The sequence below is a fragment of the Capsicum annuum genome, chromosome 11, assembly GCF_002878395.1.
Source record: "Capsicum annuum cultivar UCD-10X-F1 chromosome 11, UCD10Xv1.1, whole genome shotgun sequence".
Lineage (NCBI taxonomy): Eukaryota > Viridiplantae > Streptophyta > Magnoliopsida > Solanales > Solanaceae > Capsicum > Capsicum annuum.
This window is the reverse complement of record NC_061121.1, coordinates 212,193,248-212,203,947: the sequence shown is the minus strand read 5'-3', so window position 1 is coordinate 212,203,947 and position 10,700 is coordinate 212,193,248. Positions and strand designations below refer to the sequence as shown.

Here is a 10,700-nt window from a genome sequence, read left to right as displayed (position 1 = left end):
ACACAAACGTATATGTGGATCAGTGCTTCTGGAATGTACTAAGTAAGAAGGGGTGAATACAATAAGTAAAACTCATTTCATACGTAATCTTAAACATCCATGCTAAGTGTAAGTAGACTCACTAAGAGACCGAAATAAACTGAAAGTTGAAATATCTTAAAATATGCATAACAAGTATAATCTGATAAGCTAGTGAATCACTACATATAGTTCCTTAAAATTTAACTGTTATAATATAAATAGAACTGATGCTGAAAAATAGTAAAACATGGGTACTGTGTGAATACTGGGTCTGAAACTACATGATGGAATTTGTAATATCAGAGAATGCAAGACTATGTATATATCTATTATGTTACTGAGGTAAATCTGAAATCTAAAAGACTGAAAGCTGTAAAACTAAATATCTGAAAATAAGTACACTTAGTCAAGCCAACCTGAACAGAAATTACACTTAATACTGACTGATACAATGGGAGGTATCATGTAACCGATATGCCCCAATCTAAGATAATCGGGGTCCAACCAGTAACCCTAATTGGAAGGGTGTCTGTACCGTGCCACGGGTACCAACACTGGCTGACTATGTGGATCCATAAGGTTGATATCCCGAAGGACTAAGGATTCACCCTACACTAGAAGGTGATTTCATAAGATATATGTCAACCCTAAACTGGCAGGAAGACATCTCAAACCTACACTAGATATGTAGTTCTGTAACTCAATGATTGCTACTAAGGGTCAAACCCTAAACTGGCAGGAATGCTCCCATCCCAAAGTCCGCTCGATGCTAAATCCTACTCCCAACTGAATTACACGGGAATACTAATTGGTGCATGAACTATTAACTAATAACTGATCAGCTCTAGTCATGATATTCTTAAAATAACAGTGCATACAGATTCTAGGATAATTATTAACATATAATCTGATAATGCACATCATAAATATTAATATCTGAGTATACAAATAAGATTCATGGATTAATTTTCTGAGTACTTAAAAAGATGAATTTATGTAAATCACATAGGTATCAGGTGTTCATAACCCACCAGCACTGAATGAGTATTAAATATGATATCAAACTTAAATTACTGTAATAAGTGATTATCGTTCAAAGACCCAAACATGGGCATTTCATCAAACGTGTGAAAATCATAAACTTGTACATAAGAACATCTTAACCGTGAGTAAACAATAGGATTTCATGGTTAAATTCAAAACTTGGGGATTTATCCTGAATCAACTGAACATGACATGGAAATTGTAATATTCAAAATATAATATGGCTCATTCCACTTGAAAGCACTAATAATCATAACTTGAAATTAAATTAATAAGAGATTCATGGAGATAGTTCAACTTAAACATGTAAAACTCATAATTTAAAATCAAAAGGGGTCTTGGGCTCCATGGGTGAAAGGGGATCCATGGATGAACTCCCACATACCTTAATAGATGTTTTCTTGAGGATTTCTTGAACTTGGAAGTTTAAAATTCTTGATTTCTTGAGGAAAGATCTTTAATTTGTTCTTGAGGAAGGGGAGGTTTTTTTACGTGAGTTGATTTGAAGAAAATGGTCAAACAATGCCTCTTTTTGAGTTATCAATCGTGTTTGGACAGTTAGGAATGAGGGGAAAGGACTAAATTGCCCCTCGGAATCTTTTTCCCATGTAAATAACCCTTGTAGAGTGACCCTCAAATAGGTGGAATGGACCTTGCGTCGCAAGCCTATTGCAAGACCTTACCGTTTCTCATAAACATAGTCATAACTTCTTACTCGGTTATCAGATTAAGGCAAAATTGGTATCGTTGGAAAGCTAATTCAATTATCTACAACTTAGTGTGTATTGACGTGCAAAATTACACATAAATAAATGGTTATACAGGTAAAAAGTAGGCCCTTGTAGAATAAAATATAAAAATTTGACCAAATCAAAGGCTCTTAGCTCAACTTTGCTCTATGTGATTCCCATGAACATTATTCACCTCAAAAGCATTCTTAACACTAGGATAATAATCATGAAACATGTATTCAAATACAAATCAGGGATTAGAGTTTACATGCATAGGAACAACGGTTTAAAGTTTAGCTTGAAAATCCGGGATGTTACAATCACACAAGCCCTCAGTTATTCTCTAAAGTCTGAATGGTATATTTTTCTTTCCCATCTATTTGAGGGTGGAAAACGGTGCAAAAGTTCACCTATGTTCCCAAACCATTCTAAAAATACCAACAAAATTGAGAAGAGAACTGTGTACCTCCATTAGATATAATGGATACTGGATCCCCATGCAATCGAACTATTTTCTGAATGTACAACTTCACATAATCATTTCTCGAATAATTAGTCCTCACAAGAAAAAAGTGAACGAACTTTGTCATCCTATCAACAATGACCCAAATAGAATCGTACTGGTTGCGAGATCGTGGGAGACCAGTAACAAAGTCCTCTCTCATTTCCATTGTTATGTCCCTTTTCGGATTTTGCTTAAAGAAAATGGTTTTGACCTTTTTAAACTATTTTAAAAATTCAAGAAAATTCTAAAAAAAAATTACAGTCCCCACTTGATTTTTATAAAAAATACCAAGAAAACTTAGAGAGAAATTTCACTTGAAAGCACTAATAATCATAACTTGAAATTAAATTAATAAGAGATTCATGGAGATAGTTCAACTTAAACATGTAAAACTCATAATTTAAAACCACAAGGGGTCTTGGGCTCCATGGGGACCCATGGATGAACTCCCACATACCTTAATAGATGTTTTCTTGAGGATTTCTTGAACTTGGAAGTTTAAAATTCTTGATTTCTTGAGAAAGGATCTTTAATTTGTTCTTGAGAAAGAAGAGGTTTTTTACGTGAGTTGATTTGAAGAAGATGGGCAAACAATGCCCCTTTTTGAGTTATCAATCGTGTTTGGATGGCTAGGGATGAGGGAAAAGGACTAAATTGCCCCTTGGACTCTTTTTCCCATGTAAATAACCCTCGTAGAGTGACCCCCCAGAAAGGTGGAATGGACCTTAAGAGTTCAATTAACTCCATAACAAGGTTTTTGAGACACTTAAGAACGTCCGTTTAAAATGGTTCACCAAATGAACAATTTTTACTGACTAAAATAAATGACTAACTTTGTGAAAAATTTAATTTTTCAAATTATTTATTCATGTATTCATTGGCATTTGTTTATTCAAACAAGAAATAGTCTACTTGAATTTGAAGAAAAGAAGCTACAACATATCCTACTTAATTCGGTATTAATTTTGAGAAAAAATATGAAATATTTAGTTTAATTCACGGTTAATTTTTGAGGAAAATTGCAAAAAAAAATTCTACTTGAGAAATATTTTACTTAATCCATAATTAATTGCGACAATTTAGAATCTGAGAGAAAAATAATTAAGAAATATTCTAATTGAGAAAATTCTACTTAATTCATAATTATTTTTTTAAGAGAAAAAAAAATAAGTTGTGAAATATTTGAATTAAATAGAAACCCATTTAAAATAGGTTGCACACTTCGTGTCAAGAAGGGAACACGTTTGTTTTCAATGAAAAAAAATTGTTTAATATTATTATTATAAAGTCAATTTTGTTATAAATAATAATTTTGAAAAAAAAATGTTAGGAGAGTATAGAATTAAAAGTATCTTAGTTATGAAAAATTGAAATTTAAGAGAAAAAATCAATTTCTTGATTTTAAAGAAAATTATTTTGATCCTAATAGACTGTTAACTACGTGAACAAAATAAATGCCGTTTTGAACTAAAGTACTCCTATTTAGAGACTTGTCTAAGGAAAAGTCAACGGATTCAATTTAATCCATTTTTTAGATAGGGTGAATTACGTGAGAAAAATTATAAAATAGGCGAGGAATTTGAGATAAATAGAATGGTAACAACGTGGGGAAACAAATAGATTAATTAATTAAAATTAGTGCTAATATAAATAAATAAGTATAAATTGCAAATCATAAGAGAATAATATATTAAAAGTTAGAGTTGGCCCCTTTTTGGCCCATAAGTTGCCCAGTCTTTGGGCTTCCCATATTATGGAATTTAGGTCCACTATCCTGCATGTATATCAACTATATATTAAAGCTCTTTTGCATGCGTTTTTCTGTATATCGGTGTATAAAAATTGTAGACTTTCTTCCAGTTTCATTAGGCATCATGTATGAGCATATTCCAGCCACTTTTGTCCTGTAAAGCCCATATATGTGGCATATATTGGTGTATACCAGCCGGTGATTTTATCCTTTAAAGCCCATATATGTGGTGTATATTGGTGTATACCAACAAGTGCTTTTGTCCTGTAAAGCCCGTGGATTCGGTGAGGCAGATTTATGCATAGAAAGAGAGAAAAGGATTAGCCTCAACAAACAAATTCAATATACATTAAAGGGACATTGATAGTGAAGACCAAAGAGAAGATCAAACTTTAAAAAGAGCAAACTTGAATCACAAGTCTACTCAAATACGCATATTGGAACCAAATAGAGATAATTCGTCATTGTTCTTGATTTTAATTATTCAATAGGAAAACACTTTATAGATTCGAAGACATTTTCCTGAAGTCTAAAGTCAAGCAAGAACACTAGGGACCGAGGACCAGTGCATAAATAAGGAAGAACCCGAGCTTGGAGGAGAAGTTAATTTTCACACAAGATGTCTATTCTAGATTTCTCTTCTTTTTAACCACATGATTTCCAAAGACATGGCCAGTCTTAATACTAATTTTATAAGAAGTAACAAAGCCTTAAATAAATCTAAATCAATCCATCTCATAGACGATCATGTACCCGCAAAACAATCTGCAGACCAATATGTAAACTTAATTAACACCTACTCAAGAAAGTGTGATCTTGCAGTATGCTCAACATTTACTATATGTTTCTCTACTGCAAGCATTTGCCCCTTTAATGCAACCAAGAGTTGACCAACACGATCAAGTAAAGAAAACAAAACTTAATTTTTTAAAAATTTGAGTGTTTCACGTTTTTGGGAAAAAACTAATAGCTACCCCGAGAAGCATGGTTCGTAAACCTGACATGATCTGGCCGACCATAAAGGGGTTGGTTTTCGACTCAAAAAAACACCATTTACTAATCTAGATGGTTGCACTGATCTCCATAGATGAAAAAAACATGCTCAACAAACAAAGAGATAACGTCGGGCTAACAGGAAAACATCGATGACTAGCAAAGGATCACAACGGCAATCTTTAGTTAATGGATTTGACAGGGGATTCACATTTAGATCGTTACTATGCCATTTCAGTAATCGAACCAACACCCCAGAAAGGTAATCCAACCAAACCATATTGAAACTAACAAGCCAAATTAGAATAAAATCAAATAAGCAGTGAGCAATTAAGATGAGAATAAGGGGAGTATTACCTTTTTAGACGCAGGAACCGAGACGACGAGATGACAAAGACGACTTCAAAAATCAGAATTTAGCTTGAATTCAACGAATTTCTCGGTTACGTGAGATTAGAGGAATGCTCCTCCAGAATCTCCAAGTTTTCCCCGAAGAAATCCCCCTCCTTAACTCTTGTTCTTGGGTATTTATAGGAGATTTTTGGACTATTTTTTGGGGGAACAGAGGGGGCATTGGAACAGAGGGGGCATTTGAGGAATTTTGAAGAGTGTTTTGAAATTTGTATTTGGGGATAAGGGTGGTACGAATTGACCGTTATTGCTGAGCTGTTGTTTTAGCTGTTAAAACGCTGTTGTTAAATTGGGTTAGGTCGGGTTTTTGTTGTTGTTTGTCAATGCTGTTGGTATTAATAAATGGCAAAAATTTAGGTATAGTCTCATCATTATAGTATCTATAACTAATTTTCTAAATTGTCCTTCATTAAAACAATGTACTATTATTATTTTTAATTAAGTGGACCCTTATAAGTGGGACCAATAAGGGTAAAAGTTTAATTGTGTCTTTAAATAGTTACCAAATAAGGAAATGTGACATTCCTTTTGGGACGGACAAAAAAAAATAATGACACATAAAATAGGACGGAGGGAGTATATTATTTTTGTATACAATAACTTCAATTGTAATTTTGTGTTTCAATTTTTATTTTCGTAATTTTGAAAAAAAAATTCACAGAAGTTGTTAAAAGGTTATAATCCTTGTTTGTGTTATTTTTTTTCTTTTCTAAATCCCATTTGTAATTGCAATTTGTGTGATATATTCATTCATTACTCTACTGCATATTTCATAATATACATATTGACAGTCTTTTAATATTTTTTTTTATGTATATCTATTAATATTATATTTAAATTTCTATATATCTGTTAACATAAATGTATAATTGTATTTGTATATTTGTTTTAAAGGTTACAAAGATTGTTTTTATTATTTGTATATCTATTGTTTGTATATCTGTATATACAAATTTGAATGTTGTTTGTAAACGATATTGCAAACGAAATATACATATATTCAAATCAAAATTGTTGTTTATTATTTATATATCTGTTGTTTGTATATCTGTATATACAAATTTGAATATTATTTGTAAACGAAATATACATGCAAACAAAATATACATATTTGTATAGCTGTTGTTTGTATATTTGTATATACATATATGCAAATGAAATAAACATATACATATATGTTTATTATTTGTATATTTGTTGTTTGTATATCTGCATATACAAATTTGAATGTTTTACATAATAACAAATTTGAATGTATAAACATATATGCACTCTAAACTGTATATATCTGCATATGCATTATTCTTCAAAAATGCATATGTGAAAGTTAACTGTATATACATATATGTAACTTATATATACATATATCAAAAATACAAACTGTATATACATACATACACTCTAACTCTGTATATATATGCGTGTCTTATTCCACAAAAAAAAGTATGTATCTACATATATTGGAACAAAAATGTACATTGACCAACAATTCTGTTTCATGAGAATACATACAAAAAATCCTTGTAATCATTGTCAACTTCATTGCTCCTCCTTTTAGATTTAGATATCTTAAAATATTTTTTCCTTTCCGTCTTGCTAGAAGATGCAAAATTCTTTCCTTTTTTTTTTTGGATAAATCATCCATACAAAAATATGTATAATATAAAAAAATTTATATTATAATATATAAAAATCCACAAAAATGAAAAAATTATAAAAACGGGGGAGTGCTCCCCCTTTTTTATTTTTTTTCGTAAAGTATATGAACACGAAGAAATTTAATGACTAACTGACACAATATATAAAAAATTAAAAAAAATTAAATCTAATGTCAATAAATATCCTAAACTGATTTTATGTGGTGAAAAATCCTCAAAAATAATTTATCACTAAAAAATCAAGGATTATATTTTGTAATATTAGGGTGACTTTGAGAGAAAATAAGGAGAAAAAAGTTGAAGAAGATCTCTTGAATAATCATGTATTATGATGTTGCCAATGTTGTCGTTTCTTTAATTTAATATCAAGGATATTAGAGTGATTTTGAGAGAAAATTAAGAAAAAAAATAGTTGAAGAAGATATCATAAAAAATCTTATGTTTTGATATTCCATTGTTGCTTTTTTTTGAGTCAATAGGATCGAGAGAGAATAGAAAGAAAATATCAAAAATAAATATATGAGAGAGAAAATTGATATATGCAAATCTTAATATATTTGTATACAGGGTCCATAAAAAAAAGCTAACTTATAACTACCAAATGACTATGAATTGTAATTTTTTAAAACATTAACCATATCATGTGATTAATATAGTTTTTTTTGATAATATGTAATTTTTCCTTAATAAAGCTGGTTGTCTTCGTTTATTGGTTGAACTGGACGCGGGTATGGGTCACCAATGCCGGGTTGTTGGAATCAATTTAGGTTCAGTTGGTCGTTGTTTGTTTGCTGTTGGTGAATGTTGTTTTTTGTTGTTTGTTGTCGCTGTTGAGAAGAGGAATTAAAAGAATGGGGATGGGCCAGGAACTAAGGTTTGTTGGGCCGGTTTGTGTCAATTTTATGGTTGGGCTAATGGTGTTAGTCAATTTTAAAAGAGTAACTTACATAAATCCCTGATATTTTAAGTAATATTATATAAAATTCTGATTTTTTTGCTAATTACATCTTATTCCGGAATTTTGAAATGGTGTTACATTTGCTAAGCGGTGATACATATTAGATGGTGATACATATGAAACAGATCTTGTAGTTTAAGGAAGCAATTAATTTTCTCTGATTTAACAACGAAAATTTTGCCAAAACTGTTACAAGTGTTAAAAATGCAATTCCATTTGACAAGAGTTCAAAATTGTAGCAAATTAGATTAGAAGTTTAAATTTTTCTAATTTTGGAACAAAACAATCGATCTCCCATCTAAAATTTCTGAACTTTTTCAATGGAACTCGTGACTGTGTTGATGTAGTTGTTGAAGCTTTGGGTAAACCACAAACATTCTTGCAGTGTGTGCAAAGCATCCGCGATGGAGGCAAAGCTGTGATGATTGGACTTGCACAATCTGGTGCTAAGGAAGAGGTAGACATAAACCACCTAGTGCGACGACAGGTGTGTCCTTTTGTGTGAAGGAGGCCTTTTATTGCTCGTCCCTCTCAATTCTAATCTGCTAACACTGATGCTCTATTTTATGTTTTGATATGTCGTAAAATAAAATTCCATTCGATGAAATATGCACATACATCAGAAGCAGACGACACGTACAACAGTAAACATACAGTTACATTTTTTCATATGTTTGGTGATTCATATAACTGGTGAGTCATATAATAAAAAAGAATAACTGATTAAGTTCAGATTTGTAATACATATTAACTGTTTATTCATTGGTTAATTGGTTCATTTTTTGATTGAACTAGTGATTAATATAGTATATGGTGATTCATCTATAAACAGATTAACGCAACTTCATATTGGCAATATATTTTTTTGACGTATATTTTTGTTATGTATTGCTGTACAAATCGCCGGAATAAAGTTGGGTATTCAAGTCCTCCTGTAAGTTTGGTACTGATACATTTATAGGTCGGTTTCAACAAATTCTTCAATTGAACCAGGCAAAGTTATCGCGTATGATGGTAAGTTAAAATAATAATCATTATACTTTAACTAAGTTGATTTGCAGATTTTTTTTAACATTCTGATAACAGATGTATCAAAGTGATACATCTGGGAGTCATACGTATCATTTTGATACATCTGTTGAAATATGCCTTCTGTTGAATTTTTGTTCTTTATATTTAATTAATCTGGGTCTTTTATGGTTCATATATTATATTGACTTACATAAAATATTTTGGAATAATATTTTCAGATTAGGAAATCAACTAACTACATATACAGTGTGTATGAAGAGGAAGAAAATACATTGTTCGGTTGGATAATAGAACTTGCAACTGTGGCAGATTTTAGCTTGATGAGATACCATGCGCATACCCTATTGTTGATTTGAAAAGCAAACATGTAAAGGAAATGAAGTCATACTCCTCAGATTACTACAAGAAGGAGGCAATGGTGAAGACTTATGCAATGCCGCTTTGTTCAATGCCCGATAAACGAGACTGACATGTACCACTGGAAGTGTTAGAAGATGTGGTTTTGCCTCCAAAATATAAACGCCCACCAGGAAGATCCACGAAGGGTAGAAAAAAGAAAAGTAGTGAAAATTTTTCATCAACATCAAATCGTTATGGCAAGTGTGGGTATAAAGGTCACAACAGACGTACTTGCAACTATTTTCCAACAGAGATGTGACATTTTGTCTTTAAAGTTTAATTAGACATGTTTACTTAGTTCAAAGTTTTGAATTTAATAGTTCGAGTTAATTACTCAAATGTTCCTTGCTTGATATATTCTGTTTACAATTGAAAGAGATATATGTTTTTAATATCATTGTTTATAATTCATTAGTATTATTATCTTATGCAGATATGTTAAAGTTCATGAGGAATGCTACTGATACATTTCCTAAACGAAATTATAAAGTGATACAATTACTATTTAATCTCAACAGGTTAATTGGTGATACATTTTAATCATATTTTTTTCAATTGATACATATTAAAAAAATAAATATTGTTATGTGATTCATATAAACAATTCATGTAAAATTAGTTGATACATATTATAAATTAAAATTAACATGTTAATTGGTGATTCATTTTCAACATATTGGTTACAGTTTATTCAGTTTTAATCATTTTCAACTTGTGATTCATTTTAACCATTTGAAAAATTGTGATTCATATAATTAGTGATTTATGTAACTGGTTATTCATGAAACTGGAGATTTATATGATTACAAAATATAAATGGCGATAACAGAATACAACTTAACATATTAAGTTGTATTTAGTGATTCATATAAAAACTGGTTAATAATATAAATGGTGATTCATATAGTATTTGGTGATACATATTAAAAAACTTAATATTGTTATGTGATTCATATAAACCATTTGTGTAAAATTAGTTGATTCATATTAGAAATTAAAATTAACATGGTGATCCATTTTCAACATATTGGTTACAGTTTATTCAAGTTTAATTATTTTTAACTGGTGATTCATTTTAACCATTTAAAAAATGGAGATTCATATAATTAGTGATTTATTTAATTGGTTATTCATGAAAGTGGAGATTCATATGATTACAGAATATAAATGGTGATAACAGAATGCAACTTAACATATT

General features: G+C 30.6%; 1 long non-coding RNA gene across 1 annotated transcript; it reads right to left on the bottom strand.

The window, feature by feature from the left end:
• Window positions 1–3,943: 3,943 nt before the first annotated feature.
• LOC107848422 lies at window positions 3,944–5,736 on the bottom strand. Its single transcript, XR_001667996.2, has 2 exons — window positions 5,402–5,736; window positions 3,944–4,315 (listed from the first exon to the last, which is right to left on the bottom strand). It is a non-coding gene; the product is annotated as an uncharacterized LOC107848422 (long non-coding RNA).
• Window positions 5,737–10,700: the final 4,964 nt, after the last annotated feature.